We start from the raw sequence: 21,602 nt of genomic DNA, 5'->3' as shown, positions 1-21,602 counted from the left end.
GCTTCGTTGGGCGGGCCACATCGTCCGCATGCCCGACACGAGAATCCCAAAGCAAGCGCTCTACTCGGAACTCCTACACAGCAAGCGAGTCCCAGGTGGGCAGAGGAAATGTTTCAAGGACACCTCAAAGTCTCCTTTATAAAGGGCAACATCTCCACCGACAATTGGGAAATCCTGGCCAAAGACCACCCCAAGTGGAGGAAGAGCATCCGGGAGGGCGCTGAGCACCTTGAGTCTCATCGCCGAGAGCATGCAGAAATCAAGCGCAGGCAGTGGAAGGAGTGTGCGGCAAACCATTCCCACCCTCCCTTTCCTTCAACGTTTGTCTATCCCACCTGTGACAGAGACTGTAATTCCCGTATTGGACTGTTCAGTCACCTGAGAACTCACTTTTAGAGTGGAAGCAAGTCTTCCTCGATTTTGAGGGACTGCCTATGATTTAGGAAGGTGTCAAAGCCTTGGAGAGGGTGCAGAAGTAATTTCCCGGAATGGTATCAGGGATGAGGAACTTCTGTTAGGCGGCCAGACTAGAGAAGCTGGGATTGTTTCTTACAGCAGAGAAGAACAAGTGGAGATTTAATAGAGGTGTTCAAAATTCTGAGGGGTTTTGATGCAAAGCCTATACAAATCTTCGGTAATGCTAAATCTATACAACATATCAGTTATTGTACAGTTAGAATAACTGCCAGCCTTATTCCAATTGTCCACCATAACTTCAGCAGCAGACTGGCAGAAACCTTGGAGAAATGGCATAAGTCGTCATTTATGCTGTTTCTCAGGGCTTTCTGCTGATCGTTTATTGAAGTTACAGCAAGGGATCTGAGAAACGTCCCACCCCACCCCAGGAAATTACATAGTATTACATAGTGTTTACAGTACAGAAACAAACTATTTGGCCCAACAGGTTTTATGCTCCACACGAACCTCCTCCCATCATTCTTCATTGAACCCTATCAGCATGTTCTTCACTTCCTTTTTTTCCTCATGTTCTTATCGAGCTTCCCCATAAATGTATCGATGCTATGTGGCTTAACTACTCTTTGTGGTAGTGCGTTCCACAATCTTACCACTTTTGGGGTAAAAACGTTTCTCCTGAATTCTCTGCTGAATTTATTAGTGGTTATCTTAAGGAGCTAGTTCTAGTCTCCCCCGCAAATGGAAACATCTTCTCTACGTCTATCCCATCAAATCTTTTCATAATCTTAAAGACCTACATAAGAACATAAGAACATAAGAATTAGGAACAGGAGTAGGCCATCTAGCCCCTCGAGCCTGCTCCACCATTCAATAAGATCATGGCTGATCTGGCCGTGGACTCAGCTCCACTTACCCGCCCGCTCCCCGTAACCCTTAATTCCCTTATTGGTTAAAAATCTATCTATCTGTGACTTGAATACATTCAATGAGCTAGCCTAAACTGCTTCATTGGGCAGAGAATTCCACAGATTCACAACCCTCTGGGAGAAGAAATTCCTTCTCAACTTGGTTTTAAATTGGCTCTCCTGTATTTTGAGGCTGTGCCCCCTAGTTCTAGTCTCTCCTACCAGTGGAAACAACCCCTCTGCCTCTATCTTGTCTATCCCTTTCATGATTTTAAATGTTTCTATAAGATCACCCCTCATCCTTCTGAACTCCAACGAGTAAAGACCCAGTCTACTCAATCTATCATCATAAGATAACCCCCTCATCTCCGGAATCAGCCCAGTGAATCGTCTCTGTACCCCCTCCAAAGCCAGTATATCCTTCCTTAAGTAAGGTGATCAAAACTGCACACAGTACTCCAGGTGCGGCCTCACCAATACCCTGTACAGTTGCAGCAGGACCTCCCTGCTTTTGTACTCCATCCCTCTCGCAATGAAGGCCAACATTCCATTCGCCTTCCTGATTACCTGCGTCACCTGCAAACTATCCTTCTGTCATTCAATCACAAGGACCAATTGTGGAGCTGTGGAGGCGTGTCCTGCTCAGTTGGAGCTGTGAGCAGTGAGGGAAGCTGCTAGCAACTTGAGCTCCTGCTTGGAGAGCCCTGAGACCAGCCCAGGAACAGAAGGAAGGAAGGGGCTTCACCTTCAACTTTACCCAGAGGGAGAGGAGGAGAAAAGAAAACTTTACAACATCTTTATCATTTCTGCAAAGAGTTGGAGAGAGGGGGAAAAGACCAACAACCAACCAGTGTGGAAGGAGGGAGACTCTACATTCTACAGGTGGGTGTGGGTGCATTTCCCCAAACAGACTTTGTTGTATCGGTGGGGGGAGGAAAGAAGACCACTGAGGGCCGGAACATCGCGGGGGGTGTGTGTGTGTGTGGAAGTGTGCGTGGGGGCCGTGCTTACAACTAGGCCCCCCCCACAATTGGAACCCCCCCCACCCCCCCCCCCCAATTGCCTAGCCTGGGATAGCTGGAGCTACCAGGCTGAAGATTGTTGTTTTTCTCAATCACCCTATTAAAGATCGTTAGGAGTGCCTGGTGGCTCCAGCTACCCCAGGTGAAGACATCTTCTCCCCCCACCTGAAGACCACCTCAAAGACTTTTGTGTTTTGCCATCTGGGGAGTGCACCCACCCACAGCTGCGAGGAGAGACCTGCCCTCGCAGCCCCCCCCCCTTCCCACCCCCCTCTCTCTTTTCTCTGCTACTCTGTTTCTCCCCTCTCTCTCTGAGAACCCTTTCCTTCCAAATTTAAAAAAAAAAAAAAAAAAAACAATTAAGACAACTGAGCAGAGGGAGCAAGGCCTCTCCCCAATTGTCAACGAGGGGAGAGGTGCCTCGTTAAGGGCTCCTCTGCTCAGTGAACATAAGAGGCCATTAAAGACCATTAAGGCCTGTGACTTTGGGGTGGGTGTAGCCCTTAAAGGGACCCCGTGATGGCGACCCCATCCACGCCGGTGGCAGGGCCAGCAAGGACGTATGCGCAGGTGGCAACCGCTTCCACAGCACCTCCTGCGCCACCCGCTGCCCTGCCACCATTTAGATTAATTACTAGAAAACACGGGGTCAAGAGCTACACTCACCCCACAATGAGCATTGAGGAGTGCGTGCGGGCGATGGCTGGGGTAGTCGGCCCCTCGGCCATTGTCGCAGCCTCCAGGATGTCTGGGAAGGCCGTGTTCTTCCTGGGGTCGGAGCGGGCGGTGTCCCTGGCCCTTGAAAAGGGGCTCACGGTGGGCGGGACGTTCCTGCCGGTGGACCCTCTCGAGGCCACCGCGCAGAGGGTCATCATTTCCAACGTCCCGCCCTTTGTTTCCGCTGAGCTCCTCCTCCCTCACCTACAACAACTGGGGGAGGTAAGGTCAGGGATCAACCCCATACCGCTCGGCCTCAGGGAGAGCAGCCTGCGCCACGTGTTCTCCTTCCGCCGCCAGCTCTTTGTCCGGCTGGCGCGGGAGGACACGACGGAGGGAGATTTTAATGTGGTGCACGAGGGGACTGCCTACCGCGTCTTCTGGACGTCGGACGGCGTGCGGTGCCATGCCTGCAGGGAGGTGGGGCATGTTCGCAAGAACTGCCCCGCCTCCAAGGCCGCCAAACCACCGAAGGCGGCCAAGGCTGGCGCTGCCGCCACCCCTCCCCCTAGTTGCGTCCGCGTGCCGGGAGCCATGGGTGCGCGGGCATCGTCGGAGGCCTTTGTTTTCAGGGCCTCCGGCGGGGGGGAGGGAGAGCGTCCGACCGGAAAGAAGGCGCGGAACAAGAAGAAACATCTAGAGGCGGGTCCCCTCAGTGCGCCGGATAATTTGACCACCGCGCTCAGCCCAACCCCGTCACCGGCGAGCGCGGGGTGCCCTGAGCCCGTGCCCGAGCCCTTGAACATCACCACAGAGGGGCCCGGGCGCGGGCAAGAAAAGGAAAAGGGGGGGGCGGAGCGGGAGGCCTCGGCAGACATGGAGGTCTCCCTGACTCCGCGCGCCCCCAGGAACAAAAAGAGGCACCGCCCCAATGAGGCGGAGGGGGAACAACATCCCTCCGCGGAGGAGTCGGTGCCCGCCGCGTGTCCCGCGTCCCCCACCAGCGCCCCCAAATTGCGCTGCAGGCGCGAGGAGTCTGTCCCCGGGGAGGGTGAGGTAGTCGAGGCTGCCCAGCCGCTGCCTCCTGGGGATGGCACGGAAGATCTGCCTGTCGTGCGGGGCGTGGGGACCGCGGAGGAATGCGTAGCCGCCGGGCCGGGCGTCCCGGGGACTGAGGCGGGCGAGGCCGAAAAGGCCGAACCTGAGCCCGCCCAGCCAATACCCAACTTCCCCCGGGAGACGCTCGACCCGGCAGAAACAAAATATATTGGTTTTAATGACACCGTAGATGCTGGGCCGGGGGGTGGCAGCGGGGAGGGGGAGGAACACCCACCCTCGCCCCTTACTTTGGAGCTGGAGCACTTGGAGGGCCTGGGGATTTCCTATGGCCGGGTCTCTCCTTGTTCTCCGGTTCCTGGGGCGGAGGGGGAACCCCTTCCGCTGTCATTTCCCGACCCAGCACCATTTTTAAAAGAGCCCAGTGGGGACTCCTCTGCCGACGATCCTGGGGGTGGGATCGGGGCAGTGCCAGGGCCGGTTGGAGCGGCCGGTTCATTTGCCGTACCTTGTGCGGTCGATGGGCCGGCTGCTGGCGGCCACCTCCCGGAGGAGGACGGGGACTCGGTGGGGGACGCGGGTGAAGACCTAGAGACCACCGCCAGGGAGGCGGTGGATCTGCTCGCGGCCGCCGCTGAGGCCCTCCTCGTTCCTGCAAAGGAACTCCGGGACTTTTTGGCCCAGAGCCGGGGTCGCCGCGACCAAGCCCGACTGGCCCTGGAAAAATGGTCCGAGCCGGAGCTGATCAAGGGGTCCGTCCGCGCCGCCGTTAAAACCTTGGCCGCGGGCGGGCCCTTGACAAAGGAGCAGCACCTTGAGCTGCGCGAGCTCGAGGGACTCCTCGCTGGGCTGCGGAGGGAGCGGAGTTCAACAAAAGACTCCGCTCCCTCCCCCACAATAGGTTAAGGTAGAGGTTGCACTATGCTTTTGTCATGAAGATAACCATAGCCAGCCTCAACATCAACGGCGGCAGAGGGGCACGCCGTAGATTTGACAATTTTTCGCTCCTGCGGGAGGGGAAATATGCGGTGTGCTTCCTGCAAGAAACCCACACCGTTCCGGGAGACGAAGCCACGTGGCTCCTGGAATGGCAAGGAGAGGTCCGCATGAGCCACCTCACCGCCATTTCTAGTGGGGTGGCCATCTTGCTGGGCCCGCATTTTCAGCCGGAGATCTTGGGGGTCGAGGAGCCCGTGCCAGGCCGCTTGCTGCACGTAACGGTTCGCCTGGGGGACGTGCCGCTCCATCTCGTGAACGTGTACGCCCCTCATCCCGGCCCGCAGCAAACGCGCTTCTTTGAAGAGGTGTCCGCTCTTCTTGGCTCCGTCGACGTCGGCGACTGCATTGTCCTCGGGGGGGATTTTAACTGCACCCTCGAGGCGAGGGACCGCTCCGGTGCCCCGCAGTGCATGACGGCGATGGAGAAGTTGAGGGACCTGGTCGGGTCCTTCGACTTGGTGGACGTCTGGCGAAATCTCCACCCCGACTCCAGCGCCTTTACTTGGGTGAGGCCTGGAGTTGGATGGTCTAGAGTCGACCGCCTTTACGTGTCTCGGGCGTACGTTTCCTGCGTCCCGGCGGCCTCCATGCGGCCGGTGCCGTGTTCGGACCACCACCTGGTGTGGGCGGAGCTCGCTTCGCTCCGCGCGAGGACGGGGTCCGCGTACTGGCACTTTAACAACCGGCTGCTGGAGGACGTGCGGTTCCAGGACTCGTTCCGTCGATTCTGGTCCGACTGGAGAAGGAAGCAGGGGGGCTTCCCCTCCTTGAGGCTATGGTGGGACGTGGGCAAGGCTCACGTCCGCGTCTTCTGTCAAGAGTACGCGAGGGGGTCGACCAAGAGGCGGGCGGCCAGAGTCGGGCGCCTAGAAAAAGAGGTGCTCGACCTGGAAGCCCGTCTCGGTCAAGTCGTCCAGGACCCGGCCCTGCGGACGGTGTACGAAGCGAAGAAGGCCGCGCTGAAGGACCTGCAGCTCATCGGGTCCCGAGGCGCGTTCGTGAGGTCGCGGATCCGGTTCCTGCGGGATCTGGACCGCGGCTCCCCCTTCTTCTACTCGCTGGAAAAAGGCAGAGTGTCCGTAAGCAGCTCTTGACGCTGCTGGCCGACGACGGCTCTCTCGTCTCGGATCCGGAGGGCGTCAACAACAGGGTCCGTGAATATTACGGGGCTCTGTTCTCTCCGGATCCGTCCAGCGAGGAAGCGCGTAGAGTTTTGTGGGAGGACCTGCCGAAGGTCAGCCCGGAGGGCGCCGAAAATCTGGAAGCTCCGCTAAGCCTGGCGGAGCGGACCGGTGCCCTCGCCCGGCTCTCGAGGGGAAAATCCCCGGGGCTGGACGGGCTGACCGTGGAGTTCCACAGGGCGTTCTGGGACGTCCTGGGGAGCGACTACGCGCGGGTCCTGGGGGAAAGTCTGGCGACCGGGGAGATGCCCCTCTCTTGGCGCAGGGCAGTCATCGTCCTGCTGCCTAAGAAGGGCGATCTCCGCCTCCTTAAGAACTGGCGCCCGGTCTCCCTCCTCAGCACGGACTACAAAATCTTCGCCAGGGCGATGTCTGCTCGCCTTGGTGCCGTGCTGGACCACATGATTCACCCCGACCAGTCATACACGGTCCCGGGCCGGACGATCCACGACAACATCCATCTGGTCCGGGACCTCATCCATTGCTCCCAGGAGGCTGGTCTGTCGGTCGCCTTCCTATCCCTCGACCAAGAGAAGGCGTTCGACAGGGTGGATCACGACTATCTGCTCGGAACTCTGCGCGCTTTCGGGTTCGGGACGCATTTCGTCGCCCGGATCCGACTTTTGTACGCCGCCGCGGAGTGTCTGATTAAGGTTAACGGGTCCTTGACGGCGCCCCTTCGCTTTAGGAGAGGGGTGCGCCAGGGATGCCCCATGTCCGGCCAGTTATACGCCGTTTGCGTGGAGCCTTTCCTGCGCCTCTTGCGGACGAGGTTGACGGGACTGGCTCTGCAAGGGCCGGGCGTGGAGGTCGTCCTCTCGGCTTACGCCGATGACGTGCTCCTCGCGGTAGAGGATCCCGCTGACCTGCGGAGGATGCGTGAGTGCCAGGAGATTTACTCGGCCGCGTCCTCCGCCAGGATCAACTGGGAGAAATGTTCCGGACTCCTGGTGGGTCAGTGGCGGGTGGACTCCCTGCCGGAGGAGCTCAGGCCTTTTGCCTGGAGCACGACCCATCTCCTCTATCTGGGAGTCTACCTTAGCCCCGACGAGGAAGCCTGGCCGGCGAACTGGCAGGAGCTGGAGGCCAAGGTCGCCGCTCGCCTAGGGCGCTGGACAGGACTGCTCCGAGTGCTGTCCTACAGGGGTCGAGCGCTAGTCATAAACCAGCTGGTGGCCGCAATGCTGTGGTACCGGCTGGTCACTTTGACCCCTCCCCCTGCGTTTGTCGCCAAGATACAGAAGAAGCTGGTGGACTTCTTCTGGAACAACAGGAAGCACTGGGTCTCTGTCGCGGTCTTGAGTCTCCCGCTTGAGGAGGGCGGTCAGTCGTTGGTGTGCGTCAGCGCCCAGCTCGCGACTTTCCGTCTTCAGACCCTGCAGAGATACCTTTACGTCGAGCCCCCTCCTAGGTGGTGTGCTCTGGCGAGGTATTTCTTCCGCCAGCAGCTCGACCTCAATTATGACACGCAGCTCCTGTTTGTGAACTTGGGGGGTGCCAGGACCGCCCTCCGGGAGCTGCCTGTCTTTTACAGGGAACTCATCAGGGTCTGGAACAAAGTCTCCACCAAGCGCAGCTCTCCGCCGGCTGGAGTGGCGGCCGTCCTGCAGGAACCGCTGCTCGGGAATCCGTACCTCCACGGCCGAGGCTTCATGTGGCGGTCGGAAGAGAGGGCTGTGGCTGGTGAGGTGACCAGGGTCAGGGACCTGCTCGATGGCGGAGGAGCGGGCTGGATGGCGCCAGTCACGCTGGCGCGGCGCCTAAATTCTGCCAACGTCCGCCGCGCGGCCGATGCCATCGAGTCGCTAAAAACAGCTCTGGGCCCTGACTCCGTTAGGTGTATCGAGGAGGCTCAAGCACGTGGGGAGATCCCGTCCGAACTGACCCCCGTCCGGACGGAATTCCTCATCGGCGCCAAACCCCGGAACCTCCCTCGGGGGCCGGCGCCTCACAACTTGAGCCGCCTCGGGGAAATCCCCTCCGTGCCTTTCAGTTCCGCGCGGAGGGGTTTCCTGTACGGGCTGCTCCTGCACACCCTCAACTTTGCCATCCTCGCCGGCCGTCCGGACACGCCATGGCGTACCATCTTGCCGTCCGGAGGAGGCGGGGGTCCCCGATGGAGGGCACTCTACGCAGGGGTCCTCCCACTATTCATCGGGGACTTGGCCTGGAGGGTGGTGCACGGAGCAGTGCCGTGCAACAAATTTTTAAGCCGGTTCACGGACTCCCAGGCCGCCTGCAATTTCTGCGGTCTGGAGGAGTCCGTGTTCCATGTTTTTATTGAGTGCACGAGGTTGCAGCCCCTGTTCCATTATTTGAAGGGGCTGCTCCTGAAATTCTGGCTGCACTTCAGTCCCACCCTCCTGATCTTTGGGCACCCTGTGCGGAGGGGAGCGGGTAGGTCCGAAGGCCTCCTCGTAGGACTGCTCCTGGGCACGGCCAAGGGTGCCATCAGCCGGTCCAGGCAGCGGGCGGTCGAGGGGGTCGTTCAACCTGACTGCCTGCCTCTCTTCCGCTCTTACATCCGGTCCAGGGTGTCCTTGGAGATGGAGCACGCGGTGTCCACCGGTACGCTCGCGGCCTTCCGCGAGAGGTGGGCACCGGAGGGACTGGAGTGCATCATCACGCCCGGCAACCAAATTTTAATTTGATTTTACGTTTTAAAGTTAATTTGTTTTAATTGCCGGTGCTTTTAGTGTCCCCTTCCCTTTTATAGGGGGCACTGGGGAAAAATTGTGATTTTAGTGCCCAAAAAAAAAACCAAAAAAAGAAAAACACAAAAAAAAACAAAAAAAGGGGGGGAAAAAAAGGGCCTTGTAAATGTCTGGAGTGTCACCCAGGTTGGGTGGCACCGTTATTGTTTTATGTTTTCACAGGTAGACTCTAAAAGAGTTTCAATCACAAGGACCAATTGTGGAGCTGTGGAGGCGTGTCCTGCTCAGTTGGAGCTGTGAGCAGTGAGGGAAGCTGCTAGCAACTTGAGCTCCTGCTTGGAGAGCCCTGAGACCAGCCCAGGAACAGAAGGAAGGAAGGGGCTTCACCTTCAACTTTACCCAGAGGGAGAGGAGGAGAAAAGAAAACTTTACAACATCTTTATCATTTCTGCAAAGAGTTGGAGAGAGGGGGAAAAGACCAACAACCAACCAGTGTGGAAGGAGGGAGACTCTACATTCTACAGGTGGGTGTGGGTGCATTTCCCCAAACAGACTTTGTTGTATCGGTGGGGGGAGGAAAGAAGACCACTGAGGGCCGGAACATCGCGGGGGGTGTGTGTGTGTGTGGAAGTGTGCGTGGGGGCCGTGCTTACAACTAGGCCCCCCCCACAATTGGAACCCCCCCCACCCCCCCCCCCCAATTGCCTAGCCTGGGATAGCTGGAGCTACCAGGCTGAAGATTGTTGTTTTTCTCAATCACCCTATTAAAGATCGTTAGGAGTGCCTGGTGGCTCCAGCTACCCCAGGTGAAGACATCTTCTCCCCCCACCTGAAGACCACCTCAAAGACTTTTGTGTTTTGCCATCTGGGGAGTGCACCCACCCACAGCTGCGAGGAGAGACCTGCCCTCGCAGCCCCCCCCCCTTCCCACCCCCCTCTCTCTTTTCTCTGCTACTCTGTTTCTCCCCTCTCTCTCTGAGAACCCTTTCCTTCCAAATTTAAAAAAAAAAAAAAAAAAACAATTAAGACAACTGAGCAGAGGGAGCAAGGCCTCTCCCCAATTGTCAACGAGGGGAGAGGTGCCTCGTTAAGGGCTCCTCTGCTCAGTGAACATAAGAGGCCATTAAAGACCATTAAGGCCTGTGACTTTGGGGTGGGTGTAGCCCTTAAAGGGACCCCGTGATGGCGACCCCATCCACGCCGGTGGCAGGGCCAGCAAGGACGTATGCGCAGGTGGCAACCGCTTCCACAGCACCTCCTGCGCCACCCGCTGCCCTGCCACCATTTAGATTAATTACTAGAAAACACGGGGTCAAGAGCTACACTCACCCCACAATGAGCATTGAGGAGTGCGTGCGGGCGATGGCTGGGGTAGTCGGCCCCTCGGCCATTGTCGCAGCCTCCAGGATGTCTGGGAAGGCCGTGTTCTTCCTGGGGTCGGAGCGGGCGGTGTCCCTGGCCCTTGAAAAGGGGCTCACGGTGGGCGGGACGTTCCTGCCGGTGGACCCTCTCGAGGCCACCGCGCAGAGGGTCATCATTTCCAACGTCCCGCCCTTTGTTTCCGCTGAGCTCCTCCTCCCTCACCTACAACAACTGGGGGAGGTAAGGTCAGGGATCAACCCCATACCGCTCGGCCTCAGGGAGAGCAGCCTGCGCCACGTGTTCTCCTTCCGCCGCCAGCTCTTTGTCCGGCTGGCGCGGGAGGACACGACGGAGGGAGATTTTAATGTGGTGCACGAGGGGACTGCCTACCGCGTCTTCTGGACGTCGGACGGCGTGCGGTGCCATGCCTGCAGGGAGGTGGGGCATGTTCGCAAGAACTGCCCCGCCTCCAAGGCCGCCAAACCACCGAAGGCGGCCAAGGCTGGCGCTGCCGCCACCCCTCCCCCTAGTTGCGTCCGCGTGCCGGGAGCCATGGGTGCGCGGGCATCGTCGGAGGCCTTTGTTTTCAGGGCCTCCGGCGGGGGGGAGGGAGAGCGTCCGACCGGAAAGAAGGCGCGGAACAAGAAGAAACATCTAGAGGCGGGTCCCCTCAGTGCGCCGGATAATTTGACCACCGCGCTCAGCCCAACCCCGTCACCGGCGAGCGCGGGGTGCCCTGAGCCCGTGCCCGAGCCCTTGAACATCACCACAGAGGGGCCCGGGCGCGGGCAAGAAAAGGAAAAGGGGGGGGCGGAGCGGGAGGCCTCGGCAGACATGGAGGTCTCCCTGACTCCGCGCGCCCCCAGGAACAAAAAGAGGCACCGCCCCAATGAGGCGGAGGGGGAACAACATCCCTCCGCGGAGGAGTCGGTGCCCGCCGCGTGTCCCGCGTCCCCCACCAGCGCCCCCAAATTGCGCTGCAGGCGCGAGGAGTCTGTCCCCGGGGAGGGTGAGGTAGTCGAGGCTGCCCAGCCGCTGCCTCCTGGGGATGGCACGGAAGATCTGCCTGTCGTGCGGGGCGTGGGGACCGCGGAGGAATGCGTAGCCGCCGGGCCGGGCGTCCCGGGGACTGAGGCGGGCGAGGCCGAAAAGGCCGAACCTGAGCCCGCCCAGCCAATACCCAACTTCCCCCGGGAGACGCTCGACCCGGCAGAAACAAAATATATTGGTTTTAATGACACCGTAGATGCTGGGCCGGGGGGTGGCAGCGGGGAGGGGGAGGAACACCCACCCTCGCCCCTTACTTTGGAGCTGGAGCACTTGGAGGGCCTGGGGATTTCCTATGGCCGGGTCTCTCCTTGTTCTCCGGTTCCTGGGGCGGAGGGGGAACCCCTTCCGCTGTCATTTCCCGACCCAGCACCATTTTTAAAAGAGCCCAGTGGGGACTCCTCTGCCGACGATCCTGGGGGTGGGATCGGGGCAGTGCCAGGGCCGGTTGGAGCGGCCGGTTCATTTGCCGTACCTTGTGCGGTCGATGGGCCGGCTGCTGGCGGCCACCTCCCGGAGGAGGACGGGGACTCGGTGGGGGACGCGGGTGAAGACCTAGAGACCACCGCCAGGGAGGCGGTGGATCTGCTCGCGGCCGCCGCTGAGGCCCTCCTCGTTCCTGCAAAGGAACTCCGGGACTTTTTGGCCCAGAGCCGGGGTCGCCGCGACCAAGCCCGACTGGCCCTGGAAAAATGGTCCGAGCCGGAGCTGATCAAGGGGTCCGTCCGCGCCGCCGTTAAAACCTTGGCCGCGGGCGGGCCCTTGACAAAGGAGCAGCACCTTGAGCTGCGCGAGCTCGAGGGACTCCTCGCTGGGCTGCGGAGGGAGCGGAGTTCAACAAAAGACTCCGCTCCCTCCCCCACAATAGGTTAAGGTAGAGGTTGCACTATGCTTTTGTCATGAAGATAACCATAGCCAGCCTCAACATCAACGGCGGCAGAGGGGCACGCCGTAGATTTGACAATTTTTCGCTCCTGCGGGAGGGGAAATATGCGGTGTGCTTCCTGCAAGAAACCCACACCGTTCCGGGAGACGAAGCCACGTGGCTCCTGGAATGGCAAGGAGAGGTCCGCATGAGCCACCTCACCGCCATTTCTAGTGGGGTGGCCATCTTGCTGGGCCCGCATTTTCAGCCGGAGATCTTGGGGGTCGAGGAGCCCGTGCCAGGCCGCTTGCTGCACGTAACGGTTCGCCTGGGGGACGTGCCGCTCCATCTCGTGAACGTGTACGCCCCTCATCCCGGCCCGCAGCAAACGCGCTTCTTTGAAGAGGTGTCCGCTCTTCTTGGCTCCGTCGACGTCGGCGACTGCATTGTCCTCGGGGGGGATTTTAACTGCACCCTCGAGGCGAGGGACCGCTCCGGTGCCCCGCAGTGCATGACGGCGATGGAGAAGTTGAGGGACCTGGTCGGGTCCTTCGACTTGGTGGACGTCTGGCGAAATCTCCACCCCGACTCCAGCGCCTTTACTTGGGTGAGGCCTGGAGTCGGATGGTCTAGAGTCGACCGCCTTTACGTGTCTCGGGCGTACGTTTCCTGCGTCCCGGCGGCCTCCATGCGGCCGGTGCCGTGTTCGGACCACCACCTGGTGTGGGCGGAGCTCGCTTCGCTCCGCGCGAGGACGGGGTCCGCGTACTGGCACTTTAACAACCGGCTGCTGGAGGACGTGCGGTTCCAGGACTCGTTCCGTCGATTCTGGTCCGACTGGAGAAGGAAGCAGGGGGGCTTCCCCTCCTTGAGGCTATGGTGGGACGTGGGCAAGGCTCACGTCCGCGTCTTCTGTCAAGAGTACGCGAGGGGGTCGACCAAGAGGCGGGCGGCCAGAGTCGGGCGCCTAGAAAAAGAGGTGCTCGACCTGGAAGCCCGTCTCGGTCAAGTCGTCCAGGACCCGGCCCTGCGGACGGTGTACGAAGCGAAGAAGGCCGCGCTGAAGGACCTGCAGCTCGTCGGGTCCCGAGGCGCGTTCGTGAGGTCGCGGATCCGGTTCCTGCGGGATCTGGACCGCGGCTCCCCCTTCTTCTACTCGCTGGAAAAAAGGCAGAGTGTCCGTAAGCAGCTCTTGACGCTGCTGGCCGACGACGGCTCTCTCGTCTCGGATCCGGAGGGCGTCAACAACAGGGTCCGTGAATATTACGGGGCTCTGTTCTCTCCGGATCCGTCCAGCGAGGAAGCGCGTAGAGTTTTGTGGGAGGACCTGCCGAAGGTCAGCCCGGAGGGCGCCGAAAATCTGGAAGCTCCGCTAAGCCTGGCGGAGCTGACCGGTGCCCTCGCCCGGCTCTCGAGGGGAAAATCCCCGGGGCTGGACGGGCTGACCGTGGAGTTCCACAGGGCGTTCTGGGACGTCCTGGGGGGCGACTACGCGCGGGTCCTGGGGGAAAGTCTGGCGACCGGGGAGATGCCCCTCTCTTGGCGCAGGGCAGTCATCGTCCTGCTGCCTAAGAAGGGCGATCTCCGCCTCCTTAAGAACTGGCGCCCGGTCTCCCTCCTCAGCACGGACTACAAAATCTTCGCCAGGGCGATGTCTGCTCGCCTTGGTGCCGTGCTGGACCACATGATCCACCCCGACCAGTCATACACGGTCCCGGGCCGGACAATCCACGATAACATCCATCTGGTCCGGGACCTCATCCATTGTTCCCAGGAGGCTGGTCTGTCGGTCGCCTTCCTATCCCTCGACCAAGAGAAGGCGTTCGACAGGGTGGATCACGACTATCTGCTCGGAACTCTGCGCGCTTTCGGGTTCGGGACGCATTTCGTCGCCCGGATCCGACTTTTGTACGCCGCCGCGGAGTGTCTGATTAAGGTTAACGGGTCCTTGACGGCGCCCCTTCGCTTTAGGAGAGGGGTGCGCCAGGGATGCCCCATGTCCGGCCAGTTATACGCCGTTTGCGTGGAGCCTTTCCTGCGCCTCTTGCGGACGAGGTTGACGGGACTGGCTCTGCAAGGGCCGGGCGTGGAGGTCGTCCTCTCGGCTTACGCCGATGACGTGCTCCTCGCGGTAGAGGATCCCGCTGACCTGCGGAGGATGCGTGAGTGCCAGGAGATTTACTCGGCCGCGTCCTCCGCCAGGATCAACTGGGAGAAATGTTCCGGACTCCTGGTGGGTCAGTGGCGGGTGGACTCCCTGCCGGAGGAGCTCAGGCCTTTTGCCTGGAGCACGACCCATCTCCTCTATCTGGGAGTCTACCTTAGCCCCGACGAGGAAGCCTGGCCGGCGAACTGGCAGGAGCTGGAGGCCAAGGTCGCCGCTCGCCTAGGGCGCTGGACAGGACTGCTCCGAGTGCTGTCCTACAGGGGTCGAGCGCTAGTCATAAACCAGCTGGTGGCCGCAATGCTGTGGTACCGGCTGGTCACTTTGACCCCTCCCCCTGCGTTTGTCGCCAAGATACAGAAGAAGCTGGTGGACTTCTTCTGGAACAACAGGAAGCACTGGGTCTCTGTCGCGGTCTTGAGTCTCCCGCTTGAGGAGGGCGGTCAGTCGTTGGTGTGCGTCAGCGCCCAGCTCGCGACTTTCCGTCTTCAGACCCTGCAGAGATACCTTTACGTCGAGCCCCCTCCTAGGTGGTGTGCTCTGGCGAGGTATTTCTTCCGCCAGCAGCTCGACCTCAATTATGACACGCAGCTCCTGTTTGTGAACTTGGGGGGTGCCAGGACCGCCCTCCGGGAGCTGCCTGTCTTTTACAGGGAACTCATCAGGGTCTGGAACAAAGTCTCCACCAAGCGCAGCTCTCCGCCGGCTGGAGTGGCGGCCGTCCTGCAGGAACCGCTGCTCGGGAATCCGTACCTCCACGGCCGAGGCTTCATGTGGCGGTCGGAAGAGAGGGCTGTGGCTGGTGAGGTGACCAGGGTCAGGGACCTGCTCGATGGCGGAGGAGCGGGCTGGATGGCGCCAGTCACGCTGGCGCGGCGCCTAAATTCTGCCAACGTCCGCCGCGCGGCCGATGCCATCGAGTCGCTAAAAACAGCTCTGGGCCCTGACTCCGTTAGGTGTATCGAGGAGGCTCAAGCACGTGGGGAGATCCCGTCCGAACTGACCCCCGTCCGGACGGAATTCCTCATCGGCGCCAAACCCCGGAACCTCCCTCGGGGGCCGGCGCCTCACAACTTGAGCCGCCTCGGGGAAATCCCCTCCGTGCCTTTCAGTTCCGCGCGGAGGGGTTTCCTGTACGGGCTGCTCCTGCACACCCTCAACTTTGCCATCCTCGCCGGCCGTCCGGACACGCCATGGCGCACCATCTTGCCGTCCGGAGGAGGCGGGGGTCCCCGATGGAGGGCACTCTACGCAGGGGTCCTCCCACTATTCATCGGGGACTTGGCCTGGAGGGTGGTGCACGGAGCAGTGCCGTGCAACAAATTTTTAAGCCGGTTCACGGACTCCCAGGCCGCCTGCAATTTCTGCGGTCTGGAGGAGTCCGTGTTCCATGTTTTTATTGAATGCACAAGGTTGCAGCCCCTGTTCCACTATTTGAAGGGGCTGCTCCTGAAATTCTGGCTGCACTTCAGTCCCACTCTCCTGATCTTTGGGCACCCTGTGCGGAGGGCAGCGGGTAGGTCCGAAGGCCTCCTCGTAGGACTGCTCCTGGGCACGGCCAAGGGTGCCATCAGCCGGTCCAGGCAGCGGGCGGTCGAGGGGGTCGTTCAACCTGACTGCCTGCCTCTCTTCCGCTCTTACATCCGATCCAGGGTGTCCTTGGAGATGGAGCACGCGGTGTCCACCGGTACGCTCGCGGCCTTCCGCGAGAGGTGGGCACCGGAGGGACTGGAGTGCATCATCACGCCCGGCAACCAAATTTTAATTTGATTTTACGTTTTAAAGTTTAATTTGTTTTAATTGCCGGTGCTTTTAGTGTCCCCCTTCCCTTTTATAGGGGGCACTGGGGAAAATTGTTATTTTAGTGCCCAAAAAAAAAACACAAAAAAAAAACAAAAAAAGGGGGGAAAAAAAGGGCCTTGAAAATGTCTGGAGTGTCACCCAGGTCGGGTGGCACCGTTTATTGTTTTTATGTCTTCACAGGTGAACTCAAAAGAGTTTCAATCACAAGGACCAATTGTGGAGCTGTGGAGGCGTGTCCTGCTCAGTTGGAGCTGTGAGCAGTGAGGGAAGCTGCTAGCAACTTGAGCTCCTGCTTGGAGAGCCCTGAGACCAGCCCAGGAACAGAAGGAAGGAAGGGGCTTCACCTTCAACTTTACCCAGAGGGAGAGGAGGAGAAAAGAAAACTTTACAACATCTTTATCATTTCTGCAAAGAGTTGGAGAGAGGGGGAAAAGACCAACAACCAACCAGTGTGGAAGGAGGGAGACTCTACATTCTACAGGTGGGTGTGGGTGCATTTCCCCAAACAGACTTTGTTGTATCGGTGGGGGGAGGAAAGAAGACCACTGAGGGCCGGAACATCGCGGGGGGTGTGTGTGTGTGTGGAAGTGTGCGTGGGGGCCGTGCTTACAACTAGGCCCCCCCCACAATTGGAACCCCCCCCACCCCCCCCCCCCAATTGCCTAGCCTGGGATAGCTGGAGCTACCAGGCTGAAGATTGTTGTTTTTCTCAATCACCCAATTAAAGATCGTTAGGAGTGCCTGGTGGCTCCAGCTACCCCAGGTGAAGACATCTTCTCCCCCCACCTGAAGACCACCTCAAAGACTTTTGTGTTTTGCCATCTGGGGAGTGCACCCACCCACAGCTGCGAGGAGAGACCTGCCCTCGCAGCCCCCCCCCCTTCCCACCCCCCTCTCTCTTTTCTCTGCTACTCTGTTTCTCCCCTCTCTCTCTGAGAACCCTTTCCTTCCAAATTTAAAAAAAAAAAAAAAAAAACCAATTAAGACAACTGAGCAGAGGGAGCAAGGCCTCTCCCCAATTGTCAACGAGGGGAGAGGTGCCTCGTTAAGGGCTCCTCTGCTCAGTGAACATAAGAGGCCATTAAAGACCATTAAGGCCTGTGACTTTGGGGTGGGTGTAGCCCTTAAAGGGACCCCGTGATGGCGACCCCATCCACGCCGGTGGCAGGGCCAGCAAGGACGTATGCGCAGGTGGCAACCGCTTCCACAGCACCTCCTGCGCCACCCGCTGCCCTGCCACCATTTAGATTAATTACTAGAAAACACGGGGTCAAGAGCTACACTCACCCCACAATGAGCATTGAGGAGTGCGTGCGGGCGATGGCTGGGGTAGTCGGCCCCTCGGCCATTGTCGCAGCCTCCAGGATGTCTGGGAAGGCCGTGTTCTTCCTGGGGTCGGAGCGGGCGGTGTCCCTGGCCCTTGAAAAGGGGCTCACGGTGGGCGGGACGTTCCTGCCGGTGGACCCTCTCGAGGCCACCGCGCAGAGGGTCATCATTTCCAACGTCCCGCCCTTTGTTTCCGCTGAGCTCCTCCTCCCTCACCTACAACAACTGGGGGAGGTAAGGTCAGGGATCAACCCCATACCGCTCGGCCTCAGGGAGAGCAGCCTGCGCCACGTGTTCTCCTTCCGCCGCCAGCTCTTTGTCCGGCTGGCGCGGGAGGACACGACGGAGGGAGATTTTAATGTGGTGCACGAGGGGACTGCCTACCGCGTCTTCTGGACGTCGGACGGCGTGCGGTGCCATGCCTGCAGGGAGGTGGGGCATGTTCGCAAGAACTGCCCCGCCTCCAAGGCCGCCAAACCACCGAAGGCGGCCAAGGCTGGCGCTGCCGCCACCCCTCCCCCTAGTTGCGTCCGCGTGCCGGGAGCCATGGGTGCGCGGGCATCGTCGGAGGCCTTTGTTTTCAGGGCCTCCGGCGGGGGGGAGGGAGAGCGTCCGACCGGAAAGAAGGCGCGGAACAAGAAGAAACATCTAGAGGCGGGTCCCCTCAGTGCGCCGGATAATTTGACCACCGCGCTCAGCCCAACCCCGTCACCGGCGAGCGCGGGGTGCCCTGAGCCCGTGCCCGAGCCCTTGAACATCACCACAGAGGGGCCCGGGCGCGGGCAAGAAAAGGAAAAGGGGGGGGCGGAGCGGGAGGCCTCGGCAGACATGGAGGTCTCCCTGACTCCGCGCGCCCCCAGGAACAAAAAGAGGCACCGCCCCAATGAGGCGGAGGGGGAACAACATCCCTCCGCGGAGGAGTCGGTGCCCGCCGCGTGTCCCGCGTCCCCCACCAGCGCCCCCAAATTGCGCTGCAGGCGCGAGGAGTCTGTCCCCGGGGAGGGTGAGGTAGTCGAGGCTGCCCAGCCGCTGCCTCCTGGGGATGGCACGGAAGATCTGCCTGTCGTGCGGGGCGTGGGGACCGCGGAGGAATGCGTAGCCGCCGGGCCGGGCGTCCCGGGGACTGAGGCGGGCGAGGCCGAAAAGGCCGAACCTGAGCCCGCCCAGCCAATACCCAACTTCCCCCGGGAGACGCTCGACCCGGCAGAAACAAAATATATTGGTTTTAATGACACCGTAGATGCTGGGCCGGGGGGTGGCAGCGGGGAGGGGGAGGAACACCCACCCTCGCCCCTTACTTTGGAGCTGGAGCACTTGGAGGGCCTGGGGATTTCCTATGGCCGGGTCTCTCCTTGTTCTCCGGTTCCTGGGGCGGAGGGGGAACCCCTTCCGCTGTCATTTCCCGACCCAGCACCATTTTTAAAAGAGCCCAGTGGGGACTCCTCTGCCGACGATCCTGGGGGTGGGATCGGGGCAGTGCCAGGGCCGGTTGGAGCGGCCGGTTCATTTGCCGTACCTTGTGCGGTCGATGGGCCGGCTGCTGGCGGCCACCTCCCGGAGGAGGACGGGGACTCGGTGGGGGACGCGGGTGAAGACCTAGAGACCACCGCCAGGGAGGCGGTGGATCTGCTCGCGGCCGCCGCTGAGGCCCTCCTCGTTCCTGCAAAGGAACTCCGGGACTTTTTGGCCCAGAGCCGGGGTCGCCGCGACCAAGCCCGACTGGCCCTGGAAAAATGGTCCGAGCCGGAGCTGATCAAGGGGTCCGTCCGCGCCGCCGTTAAAACCTTGGCCGCGGGCGGGCCCTTGACAAAGGAGCAGCACCTTGAGCTGCGCGAGCTCGAGGGACTCCTCGCTGGGCTGCGGAGGGAGCGGAGTTCAACAAAAGACTCCGCTCCCTCCCCCACAATAGGTTAAGGTAGAGGTTGCACTATGCTTTTGTCATGAAGATAACCATAGCCAGCCTCAACATCAACGGCGGCAGAGGGGCACGCCGTAGATTTGACAATTTTTCGCTCCTGCGGGAGGGGAAATATGCGGTGTGCTTCCTGCAAGAAACCCACACCGTTCCGGGAGACGAAGCCACGTGGCTCCTGGAATGGCAAGGAGAGGTCCGCATGAGCCACCTCACCGCCATTTCTAGTGGGGTGGCCATCTTGCTGGGCCCGCATTTTCAGCCGGAGATCTTGGGGGTCGAGGAGCCCGTGCCAGGCCGCTTGCTGCACGTAACGGTTCGCCTGGGGGACGTGCCGCTCCATCTCGTGAACGTGTACGCCCCTCATCCCGGCCCGCAGCAAACGCGCTTCTTTGAAGAGGTGTCCGCTCTTCTTGGCTCCGTCGACGTCGGCGACTGCATTGTCCTCGGGGGGGATTTTAACTGCACCCTCGAGGCGAGGGACCGCTCCGGTGCCCCGCAGTGCATGACGGCGATGGAGAAGTTGAGGGACCTGGTCGGGTCCTTCGACTTGGTGGACGTCTGGCGAAATCTCCACCCCGACTCCAGCGCCTTTACTTGGGTGAGGCCTGGAGTTGGATGGTCTAGAGTCGACCGCCTTTACGTGTCTCGGGCGTACGTTTCCTGCGTCCCGGCGGCCTCCATGCGGCCGGTGCCGTGTTCGGACCACCACCTGGTGTGGGCGGAGCTCGCTTCGCTCCGCGCGAGGACGGGGTCCGCGTACTGGCACTTTAACAACCGGCTGCTGGAGGACGTGCGGTTCCAGGACTCGTTCCGTCGATTCTGGTCCGACTGGAGAAGGAAGCAGGGGGGCTTCCCCTCCTTGAGGCTATGGTGGGACGTGGGCAAGGCTCACGTCCGCGTCTTCTGTCAAGAGTACGCGAGGGGGTCGACCAAGAGGCGGGCGGCCAGAGTCGGGCGCCTAGAAAAAGAGGTGCTCGACCTGGAAGCCCGTCTCGGTCAAGTCGTCCAGGACCCGGCCCTGCGGACGGTGTACGAAGCGAAGAAGGCCGCGCTGAAGGACCTGCAGCTCGTCGGGTCCCGAGGCGCGTTCGTGAGGTCGCGGATCCGGTTCCTGCGGGATCTGGACCGCGGCTCCCCCTTCTTCTACTCGCTGGAAAAAGGCAGAGTGTCCGTAAGCAGCTCTTGACGCTGCTGGCCGACGACGGCTCTCTCGTCTCGGATCCGGAGGGCGTCAACAACAGGGTCCGTGAATATTACGGGGCTCTGTTCTCTCCGGATCCGTCCAGCGAGGAAGCGCGTAGAGTTTTGTGGGAGGACCTGCCGAAGGTCAGCCCGGAGGGCGCCGAAAATCTGGAAGCTCCGCTAAGCCTGGCGGAGCGGACCGGTGCCCTCGCCCGGCTCTCGAGGGGAAAATCCCCGGGGCTGGACGGGCTGACCGTGGAGTTCCACAGGGCGTTCTGGGACGTCCTGGGGAGCGACTACGCGCGGGTCCTGGGGGAAAGTCTGGCGACCGGGGAGATGCCCCTCTCTTGGCGCAGGGCAGTCATCGTCCTGCTGCCTAAGAAGGGCGATCTCCGCCTCCTTAAGAACTGGCGCCCGGTCTCCCTCCTCAGCACGGACTACAAAATCTTCGCCAGGGCGATGTCTGCTCGCCTTGGTGCCGTGCTGGACCACATGATTCACCCCGACCAGTCATACACGGTCCCGGGCCGGACGATCCACGACAACATCCATCTGGTCCGGGACCTCATCCATTGCTCCCAGGAGGCTGGTCTGTCGGTCGCCTTCCTATCCCTCGACCAAGAGAAGGCGTTCGACAGGGTGGATCACGACTATCTGCTCGGAACTCTGCGCGCTTTCGGGTTCGGGACGCATTTCGTCGCCCGGATCCGACTTTTGTACGCCGCCGCGGAGTGTCTGATTAAGGTTAACGGGTCCTTGACGGCGCCCCTTCGCTTTAGGAGAGGGGTGCGCCAGGGATGCCCCATGTCCGGCCAGTTATACGCCGTTTGCGTGGAGCCTTTCCTGCGCCTCTTGCGGACGAGGTTGACGGGACTGGCTCTGCAAGGGCCGGGCGTGGAGGTCGTCCTCTCGGCTTACGCCGATGACGTGCTCCTCGCGGTAGAGGATCCCGCTGACCTGCGGAGGATGCGTGAGTGCCAGGAGATTTACTCGGCCGCGTCCTCCGCCAGGATCAACTGGGAGAAATGTTCCGGACTCCTGGTGGGT

This window comes from Pristiophorus japonicus, chromosome 2, assembly GCF_044704955.1.
Source record: "Pristiophorus japonicus isolate sPriJap1 chromosome 2, sPriJap1.hap1, whole genome shotgun sequence".
NCBI classification, from domain to species: Eukaryota; Metazoa; Chordata; class Chondrichthyes; family Pristiophoridae; genus Pristiophorus; species Pristiophorus japonicus.
The sequence above is the reverse complement of the archived record's forward strand: the minus strand, read 5'-3'. Positions refer to the sequence as shown.